The sequence below is a fragment of the Lithobates pipiens genome, unplaced genomic scaffold (assembly GCF_037356315.1).
Source record: "Lithobates pipiens isolate NorthernLeopardFrog02 unplaced genomic scaffold, aLitPip1_a1.2 Scaffold_8, whole genome shotgun sequence".
Lineage (NCBI taxonomy): Eukaryota > Metazoa > Chordata > Amphibia > Anura > Ranidae > Lithobates > Lithobates pipiens.
In genome coordinates, this window is record NW_027507903.1 from 419,227,291 (window position 1) to 419,244,508 (window position 17,218).

Below are 17,218 nucleotides of genomic sequence, written 5' to 3' on the forward strand. Positions count from 1 at the left end.
TCACTCCTCACTACCTGTCACAGTTTTGAAGGCCATAAAATGCCCAGATAGCACAGAAACCCTTCCAAATGGCTCCATTTTGGAAAGTAGACACCCCAAGCTATTTTCTGAGAGGCATATAGAGTCCATGGAATATTTAATATTTGCCACAAGTTGCGGGAATATGACAAACTTTTTTTTTTGCACAAAGTTGTCATTAAATAATAGATTGCTCAAACATCCCATGGTTATATGTGAAATTACACCCCAAAATACATTCTGCTGCTTCTCATGAGTACGAGGATACCCCATGTGTTAGACTTTTTGGGAGCCTTCCTGTGTACAGGACCCTGAAAACCAATCACCACCTTCAGCCCGTGTGTGGACTGATTTGATTCAAAATTGTCCACCGGACTGCCGTCTTCCTGCTAGTCCGCCGGACTTTTGAAATGAATGGACTTGCTCGCACACGGAGAAAAGTCCGTTCATTTTGAACGTGGATCCAGGTAGACGGGACTAGCAAATGAGGTCAATGTCGCTGCCTCCATCGGCAAGATTGACACATCGCTGGTCCCATCACCTGGTATGGACTTAAAGGGGAAGCCCTACACAGAAAAAACAGCGTGGGGGTCCCCCCTAAGGTCCATATCAGACCCTTATCCGAGCACATAGCCCAGCCGGTCAGGAAAGGGGGTGGGGATGAGTGAGCGCCCCCCCCCCCTCCTGAGCCGCACCAGGCCACGTGCCCTCAACATGGGGGATGTTTTGTTGACAAGGGCCTCTTCCCGACAACCCTGGCCGTTGGATGTCGGGGTCTGTGGGAGGGGGCTTATCGGAATCTGGGAGCCCCCTTAAATAAGGGGGCCCTCACATACTGGCCCCCCACCCTGTGTAAATGAGTATGGGGTACAATGTACCCCTACCCATTCACCTGGTGAAAAAAGTGTAATTAAAACACAACATAAGGTTTTAAAATAATTTATTGCACAGCTCCGGTGGTCTTCCGTCTTGGGTGTCTTCTTGCCGGACTCCTCCGCTATCTCCTGCTAGTTCTTTTACTAGTGAAGGAGCCTGGCTTTCTTCTTCATCGCCGCCACTGTCCGGGGGTCTTCTTCCGACATCCGGGGTCTTGTCCCCCTCTTCGGTTCTTCTTGCCAGGCCTCCGCTTCCTTCTTCCAGCTCTTTTACTAGTGGTGGCCCGGTCTTCTGTCGTCGTTGCCGCCGCTTTCTCTTCTCTTCTTCTTCTCTTCTTCTTCCTTGAGATGTTGACTCGACACTGTCTCTGGCCGCAATGACGCATTGTGCTGCGACTTATATAGGGCCAAGGGGCGGGGTCTGGGTGATGTCCCCGCCTCTTATGATGTCACAGTCCCAGAGGATGCTGCCCGCCCCTTGTCCCTATATAAGTTGACGAACAAGGCGTCCCTATCATTGCGGCCAGAGACAGCGTCGAGTCAACATCTCAAGGAAGACAAAGAGAAGAAGAGTAGAAGAGAAGGTGGCGACAGCGACAGAAGACCCGGCCACCGCTAGTAAAAGAGCTGGAACAACAAAGCGGAGGCCTGGCAAAAAGAACCGAAGAGGCAAAAAAAAAAACCGAAGTTGGAAGAAGAGGCGGCGGCGACAGAAGACCAGGCCACTGCTAGTAAAAGAGCTAGCAGAAGATAGCGCTGGCCCGGCAAGAAGAACCGAAGAAGACCCCGGATGGCTGCGGCGACGAAGAAGAAAGCCGGGCTCCTCCGCTAGTAAAAGAGCTAGCAGAAGATAGCGGAGGAGTCTGATGAGAAGACCCGCCAAGAAGGAAGAAGACCCCGGAGCTGCGCAATAAATTATTTTAAAAACATGTGTTGTGTTTTTTTCTTTACACTTTTTTTCACCAGGTGAATGGGTAGGGGTCCATGTTACCCCAATATTCATTCACATAGGGTTGGGGGCCGGTATCTGGGGGCCCCCTTATTAAAGGGGCTCCCGGATTCCGATAAGCCCCCCGCCCGCAGACCCCGACAACCAACGGCCAGGGTTGTCGGGAAAAGGTCCTCATCAACATGGGGACAAGGTGCTTTGGGGTGGGGGGCCGCAGGGAACCCTCACCCCACTCGTCCCCACCCCCTTTCCTGACCAGCCAGGCTGTGTGCTCGGATAAGGGTCTGATATGGACTTGGGGGGGACCCCTACACTGTTTTTTCGGCATAGGGCTTCCCCTTTAAGTCCATATCAGTTGACAGGGCCAATGAGGTGTCAATCTTGCCGCCGAAGGCGGCAACTTTGACTTCCTTCGCTAGTTCCGTCTACCTGGAGCCGCGTTCAAAATTAATGTACATTCCTCTGTGTGTGGGCAAGTCCGTTCATTTCAAAAGTCCAATGGACTCCCGCCATAGTCCTGTGGTTTGTCTGCCGCACCTAGTCCGCCGGAAAAGTCTGGTCGTGTGTGGGCAGTTCCGCTCGTTCTGGAAAGTCAGGCAGACCTCTGCTTCAAAGTCCGGAGGTTTGTCCGCCGGACTAAGTCCACCAGATAGTCCGATCGTGTGTACGCGGCATAAGCGTGTAAAATGGTGATTTTACTCCTCACTACCATTCACAGTTACAGAGGCCATGAAATGTCCAGATAGTACAACCCCCCCCATGACCCCATTTTGGAAAGTAGACACCCCAAGGTTTTTTCTAAGAGGCATGGTGAGTATTTTTCAGCTCTTATTTTTTTGAAAATTAATAAAGAAAAAAAAATAAATGTTTTTTTTTCTTTTTTCAATTTTAAAAACATTGTGACAAAAAGGAGATCTGCAAAATACTCAACATGCCTCTCAGAAAATAACTTGGGGTGTCTATTTTGCAAAATGGGGTCATTTGGGGGGTTTGTGCTATCTGGGCATTTCATGGCCTCCAAAACTGTGATAGGCAGTAAGGAGTGAAATAAAAAACGTATGCCTTTAGAAAGCCTGAAAGCGGTGATTGGTTTTCGGGGTCCTGTATGTGGTTAGGCTCCCTGTACTCAGGAGAAGCAACAGAATGTATTTTGGGGTGTAATTTCACATATGCCCATGGCACGTTTGAGCAATATATAATTTAGCGACAACTTTCTGTGAAACAAATGAATTAATTAATTAACTTGCCCAAACTTGTGGCAAATTATAAACTATTCCATGGACTCAACATGCCTCTCAGCAAATAGCTTGAAGTGTCTTCTTTCCAAAATGGGGTCATTTAGGGGGGTTTGTGCTATATGGACATTTCATGGCCTCAGGAACTGTGATAGGTAATGAGGAAGTAAAATCACCATTTTACGCCCTTATGCCACGTACATACGAGCAGAATGTCCGACAAAAAAAGTCAGACGGGAGCTTTTCATCATATATTCCGATCATGTGTATGCCCCATCTGACTTTTTATGTTGAAAATTCTGACGGACCTAGAAATAGAACATGTTCTGTATGCTGTTCTGATGGACCAAAAATGACGCATACTCTGAAGCAAATATGAGACGGAAGCTATTGGCTACTGGCTATTGAACTTCCTTTTTCTAGTCCCGTCGTATGTGTTGTACAGCGCCACATTCTTGAGGGTCAGACTTTGGTGTGATCGTGTCTACGCAAGACAGTTTCAGCGAAATTCTATCGGAACTCCGTCGGAAAAACCTTCAGAGTTTATTCCAACAGGAAAATTAGTCTTGTGTACAGGGCATAAGAAAGCCTGAAGTGCTGGGCATTTTATGCACAACATTTAGAAGCTTATGTTACACATACACATCACCCACTTTTCTAATCCAAAGCCCTTTCTGAAACTTTTTCTTTACATGAAACAATTACTTTGAGCCCCCAAATTTCATATTATTTTTTAAAGCAAAGTCCTTACAGATTAAAATGGTGGGTGTTGCAATTTTTTGCACACAGTATTTGCACAGTAATTTTTCAAACGCAATTCTTTTGGAAAAAACACACTTTTATTTTTTATTTTAATGCACTAAAACACACTACAATGCCCAAATGTTTGAAATAAAAAAGATGATCTTATGCCGAGTACATGGATACCAAATAAAACATGCTTTAAAATTGCACACAAAAGTGCAGGGCAAACTTTATACATTTTTAAAAGCCTTTACAGGTTGCCACTTTAGCTTTACAGAGGAGGTCTACTGCTAAAATTATTGTCCTGGATCTGACCTTTACGGTAATACATCACATGCATGATGCAATTGCTGTTTACATAGGACATCAGACCAACGCTTGTGTTCGCCTTTGCGCACAAGTACAGGGGGTGTTTTTTTTTTTTTTTTTGCGTTTTAATTTTATTTTTAAACTGTTCCTTTTCTTTTATTTTTTTATCATTTTCATTCTTATCTCAGGGAATGCAAATATCGCCTATGACAGTAATAGTTAGTGACAGGCACTCTTTAAAAAACAAATTGGGGTCTATTAGACCCTAGATCTCTCCTCTGCCCTCAAAGCATCTGAGCACACTAAGATTGGTGTGATAAATGCTTTCCCAATTTCCCAATGTCACTGTTTATATCTGGCGAAACTTAAGTCATGAAATGTTCATAGCTTCCGGTTTCTTAGGCCATAGAGATGATTGGAGCCATTCTGGTCTCTGATCAGCTTTATGGTCATCTGGCGGAACCACCGGCTGCATTCTCAGGTTCCCTGTTGGGACAGGAGAGGCCAAGAAAACCATGGAATACAGTGGGGGGGGGGGGGGATTTCCCTCCCATTGCTTGTAAAAGCAGTCTGGAGGCCAATTAGTCACTAGGATTGCTTTTACATGAAAGCCGACCACTGGCCGAAAAGAATGATACAAAGATGATACCTAAACCTGCAAACATCATTCTGGTATAGTCACTCAAAGTCCAACAATACGTCGCTGGTCCTTGTTGGGCATACATAATATTATTATTTTTTCATACAACCTATGGGCTAAATGAAAAAATTGTGGGAGCAAACGCTGTTGCTGCCAAGATAAATAAAGTGCTGCAGCTGAATGGCGTACCTGCTAAGCAAATGATGGTTAACAATAAAACAAAGTAACATTACAGTATAACAGTAAGACATATCATATCTGCAAAGCAAATACAAAGCAAATACAGTATAACATAGTAAAAATAAAGCATTACAGTTCTAAAATACAGTAACAACAGAGAGAGAACAATAGATAAAGAACAATAGTGAGTGAACATAAGAGAGAACAATAGAGAGAGAGAAGAAAAATAAAACCACAACTATTTTTTTCACTTTAATAAAAACTGTAAACTGTGAATGTTCCAGATTAGGGTCTCTCAAAACATGATGGCCATCTTATCTTTCTAGACCCTGTGCTAGTGTGCCCTAGGACTGTGTAATGCTGTACCCTACACTAATACTCCACTAATGTGTGGTAGCGTTTGAAACAGTCACCGATGCAGAGACCAGGTTGGTCAGGACAGGAGGGACAATAAAAGCGGGTGTCACGCCTAAATCCGCATTTTCTGCAGACATGATATCTTCTTTGGGGTGCTCTTTGGGTAGGGGTACCAGGGAGGACATACGGAAAATGCCTCTCATGCAGCTGGCTCACTGCATTTGCGTTGGGAAGGTGGGCCATAGCACCGCCTGGGCGGTGGGTGAAGGGCTGTGACGATCACTTCCTGGAATTTTAGGAAGGATCCAGTTCGTATAGCACAAAAGCGTTCAGCAGAGCCAATTGAATTAAGTATACAGATGCTTTTTTGTACCAGCGTCTGGCCTTATGGGTAATTAGGTATGGCACCAACAACTGGTCATCAAGGCCCACCCCTCCCATGTTTTTTTTTTGTATATTCTTTATTTTATATCACAAGTTGTACAAATACTTTCTTTTACATACATTTACCTTACTATTTTTTACATTTCATCAAAAACATATGTTCCCCTCCCCCCTCCCAAAAAAAATAAAAATAAAAAAATAAACTACCCCTCTCCCTTTCTCACTCCACTTCTCGTGCCATTCCATCTCCGTCCATCTTGCCCTCTAACATCAGAACATGTCTCTCAGTTTTCATGAATCTATACGATTGTTTCCATGTCTTTTGGTGGCTTCCTTTCCTATCTTCCAACGTATGGATCGACTCTTCCAATACTCTGACCCACTCCACCCTCCTGACCCATTCATTTATTGTCAGGACCTGCTGGGTTTTCCAATGGAGGGGGATCAGAGCCTTGGCTCTGTTTAGTAAATATCTGATTAATGACTGTTTATAGGATACAATTCCCTTCTCTGAGTGATGGAACAGGCAAACCCATGGCCGTTTTCCAATCCTTTCCCCTGTTATCAGATATATTATTTCAATTATTTTATTCCAATAAGGTGTTATTTTAAGACAGTCCCACCATAGATGTTTAAAGGTCCCCAATTCCGTACAGCCCCACCAACATGTTGGGTGGACATCACTTCTAATCTTCTGCACCTTTATGGGGGTCATGTACCACCTAGCTAGTAACCTATAGGACATTTCAGTCGTATGTAGGTCTTTTGATATGTAAATCATTCTAATTAGACATGTGCATTTGTTTTTTGTTCGAATGCATTTTCGTCCATATTTCAGCTATTTTCATTTTCATTTTGACAAACGATAATGAAAGCACAGAATCCGAAAAACGAAAGATCCGACATAAATAAATGCTTTATTTTCGTTTTCATTGTTACAACAGTTCGATATAGAATAGGAGATTCGACGTGACTCTGACAATAACAATCTGTGTCTATAGAACCTGTGGTTGAATGTGCCTAACCTTACCTCTATTAGTCCAAGATTATATAGGGAAAATATTCGACAGAGAAAAAAGATTTGACAGAGAGAAAAGATTCTGAGTGACCCCGCAACCCTCTGATGTAACACAGGCAGGTTTCCATTACATCAGAGGGGTGTGGGGTCACCCATACGTCACGGGAACCCCGGGTTTCCCCTTGCGTCAGAGGGGGGCAGGGTCAGGTGACGGGTGGCCCCGCCCTCCGCATATAACAAACGTCAGGCCGCCGGAATCCCTGCAGTGTCTCCTCCGTGGAGACAGAAGATGGATGGATTCGCTGCGCTGAGCGCTGAGCCATCGCTGGACCCTGGAGAGATGATCGTCCGTCGCTGGATAGCAAGAGTGGATTACCACCGCTGGAATCTTTTTTTTAATTTTTTTTATTTTTAATAAAGGAATTTTTCAAAAGTGTGTTTGTCTTATTTAACTATTTTTTACACTTTCTTTGTGAAATGGTAGGGGTACTTTTGTACCCCCTTACCATTTCAAACGGGGGGGCGGGATCTGGGGGTCCCCTTGTTAAAAAATATTTTACTCTGCACATGTCTAATTCTAATTATTTTATTCCTATGATCGTCATTCCTCAGTGGGCCTATCTGCTTTTCCCATTTTTCTAGATATGCAGGATATCCATAGTATTTTATATAATTTAGATATTCTTCTCACCAAACTTTGAGGTGACTTCAATAATTTCTCTATTGGTCTCAATTGTGACATACCCCGTAGTGGCTGTGGTAGACTGTGTGTAAAGTGTAGGATTTAAGTGTATCTCCATCTATCTAGTGATTTGTGCCCCCACTCCTGTATAATTTCCCTATAAGTGTAAATGCTATTCCCTTTCATAATTTCCTGTAGTGTTATTTGCTCTTTATTTGCCCGTCTACTAAAGTATAGGCGCTCCTCCTTCCCTGGTGTGAAGTAGTTTGCGTCTAATAGTGACATAAGTGGCGAATTGTAGTTCCACCTGTGACGCTTTTGTATGCTATCCCAAATTTTATCAAATGTGGTCCTTGTTAGAATACTCGTGCTTACACCTAATTCTCGGAGCTGGGGAGGTATCCATATCATCTTACCTATGTCTGTCTGGCCCAATGTAATTTCCAGCTCCACCCAGCTTTTCTCTATCTTGTTGTGAATCCAATCTATCACCCTAGAAATCGCTATTGCCTCATAGTACTTTTTAAAGTCTGGTAGGTAGTGATGGACGAACTTCCGACGGGACGTTTCGCGAACGCGAAACGCGAACGGACACAAACGTTCGCGAAAACGACCGTTCGCCGCGGGCTCCATTGACTTCAATGGGAGGCGAATTTCGCAAACCTTTAGGTCGAATTTGCGGCCACGGGGTAATTATTAGGGGGTAGCACGTAGTCCCACCACCTGGACAATAGCATAATACATGTATGAGGTGAATTTGGGATCGATAACTACAAGCATTTTTTTTTTATTTGGGAAATTGTTCTGACAATTCAGGACTATGGAGCTAATGAAGGCAATGGAGGAGAGGGAAGGTCAGGGACCAGGGTAGGCAAACAAGAGGGTGCAGGAGATACAGAGCACTGACAGCAGCACCGTAATACAGAGCACTGACATCAGCACCGTGACATACAGCGCTGACAGCAGCTCCGTGACATACAGCGCTGACAGCAGCTCCGTGACATACAGCGCTGACAGCAGCTCCGTGACATACAGCGCTGACAGCAGCTCCGTGACATACAGCGCTGACAGCAGCTCCGTGACATACAGCGCTGACAGCAGCACCGTGACATACAGCGCTGACAGCAGCTCCGTGACATACAGCGCTGACAGCAGCTCCGTGACATACAGCGCTGACAGCAGCTCCGTGACATACAGCACTGACAGCAGCTCCGTGACATACAGCGCTGACAGCAGCTCCGTGACATACAGCGCTGACAGCAGCACCGTGACATACAGCGCTGACAGCAGCTCCGTGACATACAGCGCTGACAGCAGCTCCGTGACATACAGCGCTGACAGCAGCTCCGTGACATACAGCGCTGACAGCAGCTCCGTGACATACAGCGCTGACAGCAGCTCCGTGACATACAGCGCTGACAGCAGCTCCGTGACATACAGCGCTGACAGCAGCTCCGTGACATACAGCGCTGACAGCAGCTCCGTGACATACAGCGCTGACAGCAGCTCCGTGACATACAGCGCTGACAGCAGCTCCGTGACATACAGCGCTGACAGCAGCACCGTAAGCAGCCCCAGGAGGAAGTCAGCACAGCACAGGGATGGTGTGATCCCCTCATAATAAGAACCCCCAGGAGGAAGTCAGCACAGCACAGGGATGGTGGGAGCCCCTCATAATAAGAACACCCAGGAGGAAGTCAGCACAGCACAGGGATGGTGGGAACCCCTCATAATAAGCAGCCCCAGTAGAAATATGACACCGCTCAACCTCTTCAAAGAGGAGGGTAGGGGCATATAGTACGGTGTGCTTTTTTGGGTCAGGGAAGTGAGCCAAATGAATTAAGAAGGTCTGTGTGCTTGATTCCAAAAATTGTTTATAGACATATACATGGTCTACTGATCACATGTGTTGAATTCCTCCGAGATCCATGCCTCATTCATTTTTAGAAATGTGAGGTAGTTAACACTGTGGTGAGCTAGGCGAGTACGCTTATCGGTCACAATCCCCCCTGCTGCGCTGAACGTCCTTTCGGACAGGACACTGGATGAGGGGCAAGCCAACAGTTCGATTGCAAATTGGGCAAGCTCTGGCCAGAGGTCAAGCCTGCCCACCCAGTAGTCTAGGGGTTCATCACTCCTCAGAGCGTCCACATCGGCCGTTAACCCAATGTAGTCGGACACCTGACGGTCTAGGCGTTCCCTGATGCTGGATCCGGATGACACCTGTCGATGGGTCGGCTGAAAGAATGACCTCATATCCGAAGTCACCAACACATCTTCAAACCGGCCTCTTCTTGCAGGCGCTGTTGGATTGGTACCCGCAAATCCTTCTCTGGGAGTGGGAATTGCTCCTCTGCCAGCGCACGCAAAAGCAGAATGCAGCATTTCTCGAAGCAAGGCCTGGAAGTGCTGCATTCTGACAGCCCTCTGCGACGGCGGTAACATTTCCGCCATTTTGTGTTTGTACCGGGGGTCTAAGTACGTTGCCACCCAGTACTGGTCCTTGACCCTCATGCTTTTTATACGGGGGTCCCTATTAAAACACTGGAGCATGAAGGCCCCCATTTGCACTAAAGTGGAAGCGGTGTGGTGGCCTGGCTCCTGCTCATCATCCAGGATAATGTCGTCCTCTTCATTCTCCTCTCCCCATCCTCGCACAACAGGGATCCCAGAAAGGTTTAAAGCATGCTCTTCTTGCTCCTGCTCATCCGCCCCGGCACCATCCTCCTCTGACTCCTCATCAGACTCCTGTTGTTGACTTGTCTCAGATAGAGTAGCCCCCCCTGGGAATTCATCCAGCATTGCGACTTCCTCATCTTCCCGCTCCTGCTCCTCCACAGCCTGATCAATGACACGACGCAATGCACGCTCCAGAAAGAAGGCATAAGGTACCATGTCACTGATGGCGCCATGGCTGCGACTGACCAGTTTGGTGATCTCCTCAAATGGCCGCAGAAGTCTGCATGTGTCGCGCATGAGCAGCCACTGGCGCGGTGAAAAAAAACCCAGCTCCCCAGAACCGTTTCTTTCGCAGAGTTCATACAGGTAGACGTTAACTGCACGTTTCTGCTGGAGCAGCCTATCAAGCATATAGAAGGTTGAGTTCCATCGCGTCGGGCAATCGCAAATAAGACGTCTGACCGGCAGATGGTGTCGCCGCTGAATGTCAGCAAGGCGAGCCATGGCCGTGTAAGATCTTCTGAAATGGGCCGAGATTTTCCTTGCCTGCCGCAAGATGTCCTGGACCCCAGGGTATTTGACAAGGAATCGCTGCACGACCAAGTTTAAGACGTGTGCCATGCACGGCACGTGCGTGATTTTGCCCTGTTTCAATGCGCTAAGCAGATTGGCACCGTTGTCACACACCACTTTACCAACTGTCAAATTGAGCGGTGTTAGCCACTCATCTGCCTGTGAACGCAAAGCTGAAAGGAGTGCCGGGCCAGTGTGGCTCTTTGCTTCCAGGCACAACAGACGCAGCACGGCATGGCAACGTCTCACCTGGCATGTGGAATAGGTTCTGGGGAGCTTGGGCGGTGCAGTGGAAGAGACGCTAGCAGCGGAAAAGGAGGAGGCAGCTGAGGAGGAGAGGGAGGAGGATGGAGTAGGAGGAGGAGAAGAAGAGTCAGGCCTGCATGCAATCCGTGGCGGTAAAACCAAATCTACACGGGTGCCACGGGTTACATGCTTGACGGCCGTCAGAAGGTTCACCCAGTGGGCAGTAAAACTGATATACCTTCCCTGCCCGTGTTTGCTAGACCACGTGTCTGTGGTCAGATGTATCTTGGCACCGACACTGTGTGCCAGAGATACATTCACTTGCCGCTGAACATGGCCATATAGCTCTGGGATGCCCTTCTCTGAGAAATACTTCCTTCCTGGGACCTTCCATTGTGGTGTTCCAATGGCCACAAATTTGCGAAAGGCCTCCGAGTCCACCAGTTTATATGGCAGTAGTTGGCGGGCTATGAGTTCTGACAAGCCAGCCGCCAACCGTTGGGCAAGAGGGTTATCCGGCGTCATCATTTTTTTACGCTCAAACATTAGGCCCACGGAAGCCTGCCTTTTTGCAGAAAAATGTGAGCTTGGCGTGATGGAAGGTGGAGTGGAGGACAATTGTGAGGAGAGAGGAGAAGGAGAAGTAGAAGACGAGGCTGGACGGTGAGAGCCTGCAGTGTGGCTTTGTGTGTTCCGTTGCTCCCACTGGGCTCGGTGATGGCTGCTCATGTGCCTTCTTAAGGCGGTCGTCCCTAGGTGAGTATTGGGCTTACCGCGACTAACGCGTTGACTGCAAAGATTGCAGATGGCAACGCTATTGTCAGCAGCGGACACGTTAAAAAAAGCCCACACTGCGGAGCCATGTGCCGGTGTCCTGGGAGCGCCAGATGTGACCGTACATGGTCGATGACTCGCTCCTGATACATTTGCAGTCTGCTTTGTCCCTGCTGTGCAATGTAAGTCATTGCTGCTTCTCCTCCCTATCTGCTGGTCCATATCTCCCTCTGAACTCCCCTCCTCTTCCTCTCTTGTGGGCACCCACGTGACATCACTAGACACGTCATCATCAACGTCACCTTCCCCACCGCTATAAGTAGAGTAGGCAGCAACACCGGGGACCAACCTCCTCCTTGGGCTGATCTGGGTACTGGCGTCAGACTGCTGAGTAGCGCTTGTTGCTACCTCCTCTTCCTGATCCAATACCAAGAGTGGCTGCGCATCAGAAATGTCCTCTTGATATGGATCGGAAAATAATTCCAGTGACTCAAGCGGAAGGTATGTGGTGGTGGTGGTGGTGGTCGTGTTGTTGGTGGTAGTGTCTTTGGGGGTGCACATAGCAGAGAGTGAAGAAGAGGGTGCAGATCGAGAGGATGAGGAGGGTGCAGAAGAGTAAGGCTGAGCGAGCCACTCAACCAAGTCTGGTGCATCCTTTAAAGTAATTGAACGCACCTTCTGCAACTTCCCACTTTGGCTCAAGCCTGTTGCTCCTGCCCTACCCCTACCACCCCTGCGGAAGGGCCTGCCTCTTCCTCTGCATGTCATTTTTTAAATGACCCTGTGACAAAACTCTTAGTCCCTATACCGCTGAAGGACTGCTGCAGTATAGGTGAGCGGTCAGCAGTGGTGCACGTCAACCCTATCTATTGTGGACCTATAGCGGTCCTTACAGAACAGCAGACTGTACCGCACTCAAGCCTATGTACCGTAGCACCCTATACCAAGTTACCAGTCCTTATAAGAACTTTTGTGGACCAAGCAGGTTGTGTATTAGTGTTTAGCAGACTGTACGTCAGTCCCTATACCGCTGAAGGACTGCTGCAGTATAGGGCAGCGGTCAGCAGTGGTGCACGTCAACCCTATCTATTGTGGACCGATAGCGGTCCTTACAGAACAGCAGACTGTACCGCACTCAAGCCTATGTACCGTAGCACCCTATACCAAGTTACCAGTCCTTATAAGAACTTTTGTGGACCAAGCAGGTTGTGTGTTAGTGTTTAGCAGACTGTGCGTCAGTCCCTATACCGCTGAAGGACTGCTGCAGTATAGGGCAGCGGTCAGCAGTAGTGCACGGCAACCCTATGTATTGTGGACCGATAGCGGTCCTTACAGAACAGCAGACTGTAACGCACTCAGGCCTATGTACCGTAGCACCCTATACCAAGTTACCAGTCCTTATAAGAACTTTTGTGGACCAAGCAGGTTGTGTGTTAGTGATTAGCAGACTGTACGTCAGTCCCTATACCAATGAAGGACTGCTGCAGTATAGGGCAGCGGTCAGCAGTAGTGCACGGCAACCCTATGTATTGTGGACCGATAGCGGTCCTTACAGAACAGCAGACTGTAACGCACTCAGGCCTATGTACCGTAGCACCCTATACCAAGTTACCAGTCCTTATAAAAACTTTTGTGGACCAAGCAGGTTGTGTGTTAGTGTTTAGCAGACTGTGCGTCAGTCCCTATACCGCTGAAGGACTGCTGCAGTATAGGGCAGCGGTCAGCAGTGGTGCACGTCAACCCTATCTATTGTGGACCGATAGCGGTCCTTACAGAACAGCAGACTGTACCGCACTCAAGCCTATGTACCGTAGCACCCTATACCAAGTTACCAGTCCTTATAAGAACTTTTGTGGACCAAGCAGGTTGTGTATTAGTGTTTAGCAGACTGTACGTCAGTCCCTATACCGCTGAAGGACTGCTGCAGTATAGGGCAGCGGTCAGCAGTGGTGCACGTCAACCCTATCTATTGTGGACCGATAGCGGTCCTTACAGAACAGCAGACTGTACCGCACTCAAGCCTATGTACCGTAGCACCCTATACCAAGTTACCAGTCCTTATAAGAACTTTTGTGGAACAAGCAGGTTGTGTGTTAGTGATTAGCAGACTGTACGTCAGTCCCTATACCAATGAAGGACTGCTGCAGTATAGGGCAGCGGTCAGCAGTAGTGCACGGCAACCCTATGTATTGTGGACCGATAGCGGTCCTTACAGAACAGCAGACTGTACTGCACTCAGGCCTATGTACCGTAGCACCCTATACCAAGTTACCAGTCCTTATAAGAACTTTTGTGGACCAAGCAGGTTGTGTGTTAGTGTTTAGCAGACTGTGCGTCAGTCCCTATACCGCTGAAGGACTGCTGCAGTATAGGGCAGCGGTCAGCAGTAGTGCACGGCAACCCTATGTATTGTGGACCGATAGCGGTCCTTACAGAACAGCAGACTGTAACGCACTCAGGCCTATGTACCGTAGCACCCTATACCAAGTTACCAGTCCTTATAAGAACTTTTGTGGACCAAGCAGGTTGTGTGTTAGTGATTAGCAGACTGTACGTCAGTCCCTATACCAATGAAGGACTGCTGCAGTATAGGGCAGCGGTCAGCAGTAGTGCACGGCAACCCTATGTATTGTGGACCGATAGCGGTCCTTACAGAACAGCAGACTGTAACGCACTCAGGCCTATGTACCGTAGCACCCTATACCAAGTTACCAGTCCTTATAAAAACTTTTGTGGACCAAGCAGGTTGTGTGTTAGTGTTTAGCAGACTGTGCGTCAGTCCCTATACCGCTGAAGGACTGCTGCAGTATAGGGCAGCGGTCAGCAGTGGTGCACGTCAACCCTATCTATTGTGGACCGATAGCGGTCCTTACAGAACAGCAGACTGTACCGCACTCAAGCCTATGTACCGTAGCACCCTATACCAAGTTACCAGTCCTTATAAAAACTTTTGTGGACCAAGCAGGTTGTGTGTTAGTGTTTAGCAGACTGTGCGTCAGTCCCTATACCGCTGAAGGACTGCTGCAGTATAGGGCAGCGGTCAGCAGTGGTGCACGTCAACCCTATCTATTGTGGACCGATAGCGGTCCTTACAGAACAGCAGACTGTACCGCACTCAAGCCTATGTACCGTAGCACCCTATACCAAGTTACCAGTCCTTATAAGAACTTTTGTGGACCAAGCAGGTTGTGTATTAGTGTTTAGCAGACTGTACGTCAGTCCCTATACCGCTGAAGGACTGCTGCAGTATAGGGCAGCGGTCAGCAGTGGTGCACGTCAACCCTATCTATTGTGGACCGATAGCGGTCCTTACAGAACAGCAGACTGTACCGCACTCAAGCCTATGTACCGTAGCACCCTATACCAAGTTACCAGTCCTTATAAGAACTTTTGTGGAACAAGCAGGTTGTGTGTTAGTGATTAGCAGACTGTACGTCAGTCCCTATACCAATGAAGGACTGCTGCAGTATAGGGCAGCGGTCAGCAGTAGTGCACGGCAACCCTATGTATTGTGGACCGATAGCGGTCCTTACAGAACAGCAGACTGTAACGCACTCAGGCCTATGTACCGTAGCACCCTATACCAAGTTACCAGTCCTTATAAGAACTTTTGTGGACCAAGCAGGTTGTGTGTTAGTGATTAGCAGACTGTACGTCAGTCCCTATACCAATGAAGGACTGCTGCAGTATAGGGCAGCGGTCAGCAGTAGTGCACGGCAACCCTATGTATTGTGGACCGATAGCGGTCCTTACAGAACAGCAGACTGTACTGCACTCAGGCCTATGTACCGTAGCACCCTATACCAAGTTACCAGTCCTTATAAAAACTTTTGTGGACCAAGCAGGTTGTGTGTTAGTGTTTAGCAGACTGTGCGTCAGTCCCTATACCGCTGAAGGACTGCTGCAGTATAGGGCAGCGGTCAGCAGTAGTGCACGGCAACCCTATGTATTGTGGACCGATAGCGGTCCTTACAGAACAGCAGACTGTAACGCACTCAGGCCTATGTACCGTAGCACCCTATACCAAGTTACCAGTCCTTATAAGAACTTTTGTGGACCAAGCAGGTTGTGTGTTAGTGATTAGCAGACTGTACGTCAGTCCCTATACCAATGAAGGACTGCTGCAGTATAGGGCAGCGGTCAGCAGTAGTGCACGGCAACCCTATGTATTGTGGACCGATAGCGGTCCTTACAGAACAGCAGACTGTACCGCACCCAAGCCTATGTACCGTAGCACCCTAGACAGACCAAGTTACCAGTCCTGATAAAGAGCTTTGTGGAACAAGTGAGTTGTGAATGATTAGCAGACTGCAGCAGAAGGGCAGCAGTCAAGTATAATATTCTTTCTATATTTGGAAGAAAGAATATTATACGTGTACAAGCCTATTACCGTACCACTGATACCAGTCCTGAAAAGAACCTTTGTGGAACTAATAGTAACAGCAAGTCTTTAAAATTATCCTCACTGCCTGACACACTGCTTCCTGCCTGTCCCTATACAAATTGGCAAAAAAGAGTAGGCTGGAACGATTAGCTGGAACAGCTCTTTTGTGGACCTGATAGTAACAGCTAATGATGATGATGATGATGATGATGAAGAAAGACTAATCTGGCTGAGCTGTCCCTAAAATAGCAGCATACAGCGCTCTGTCCCTTTATCTAAACTGACAAAAGAAACTCAGGCTGCTGACCTAACACCTATACCAGTCCTGAAAAGAACTTTTGTGTACCAAATAGCTAGCGTTTTCTCTGTCCCTACTCCACACAGGATCCTTTCCCTACAGTGACAGAAGAAAGAATGTAAAATGGCCACCGGATCGGGTGTATTTATAGGTTAGGGGGAATGTCCAAGTGTCCATGAGCTGTCATGTCTCAATTGGTTGTCCTGTAACACATGATAAACGTGTCACGAAAGGTTAAAGTTCTTGTATACATTAAACACGTAAGTCCGCCGGGGCGAACGACGGAAAAAGGCGTTCGAACCCGCGGACGGCGAAAGTCGGAAATTCGCCGCGAAACGACCGCCGGGCGAACCGTTCGGCCATCACTACTGGTAGGGCTACTCCTCCTCTATCTTTATCTTTCACTAAAATATTGTAAGCAATACGGGGACTTTTACGAGCCCAAAGGAACTTCACAACTAAAGATTTTAATTTACTAAAATAACTCTGAGGAACCATTTGAAATGTATATATGTCTATGGGTAATATAAACATTTAATTGCGTTTACCTTACCCATCCATGCGAGTGCCTTATACTGCATACTCTTAAGCTAATTTTTAATTTTATTAAGTAGGGGTATATAATTTGCTTCGTAGAGATTACCGTATATACTCGAGTATAAGCCGAGATTTTCAGCCTCTTTTTTGAGGCTGAAAGTGCCCCCTCGGCTTATACTCGAGTCACCGCTGTCTGACTGCTCGATCAGCGTATCGAGCAGACAGACGGCGGACATTAAAATTCAAAAGCCGCGCCTCCTTCTCCGCCTCCGCCTGTGATAGGCGGAACACTGAATTTCCCAGCAGTCAGTGTTCCGCCTATCACGGACATCCGCT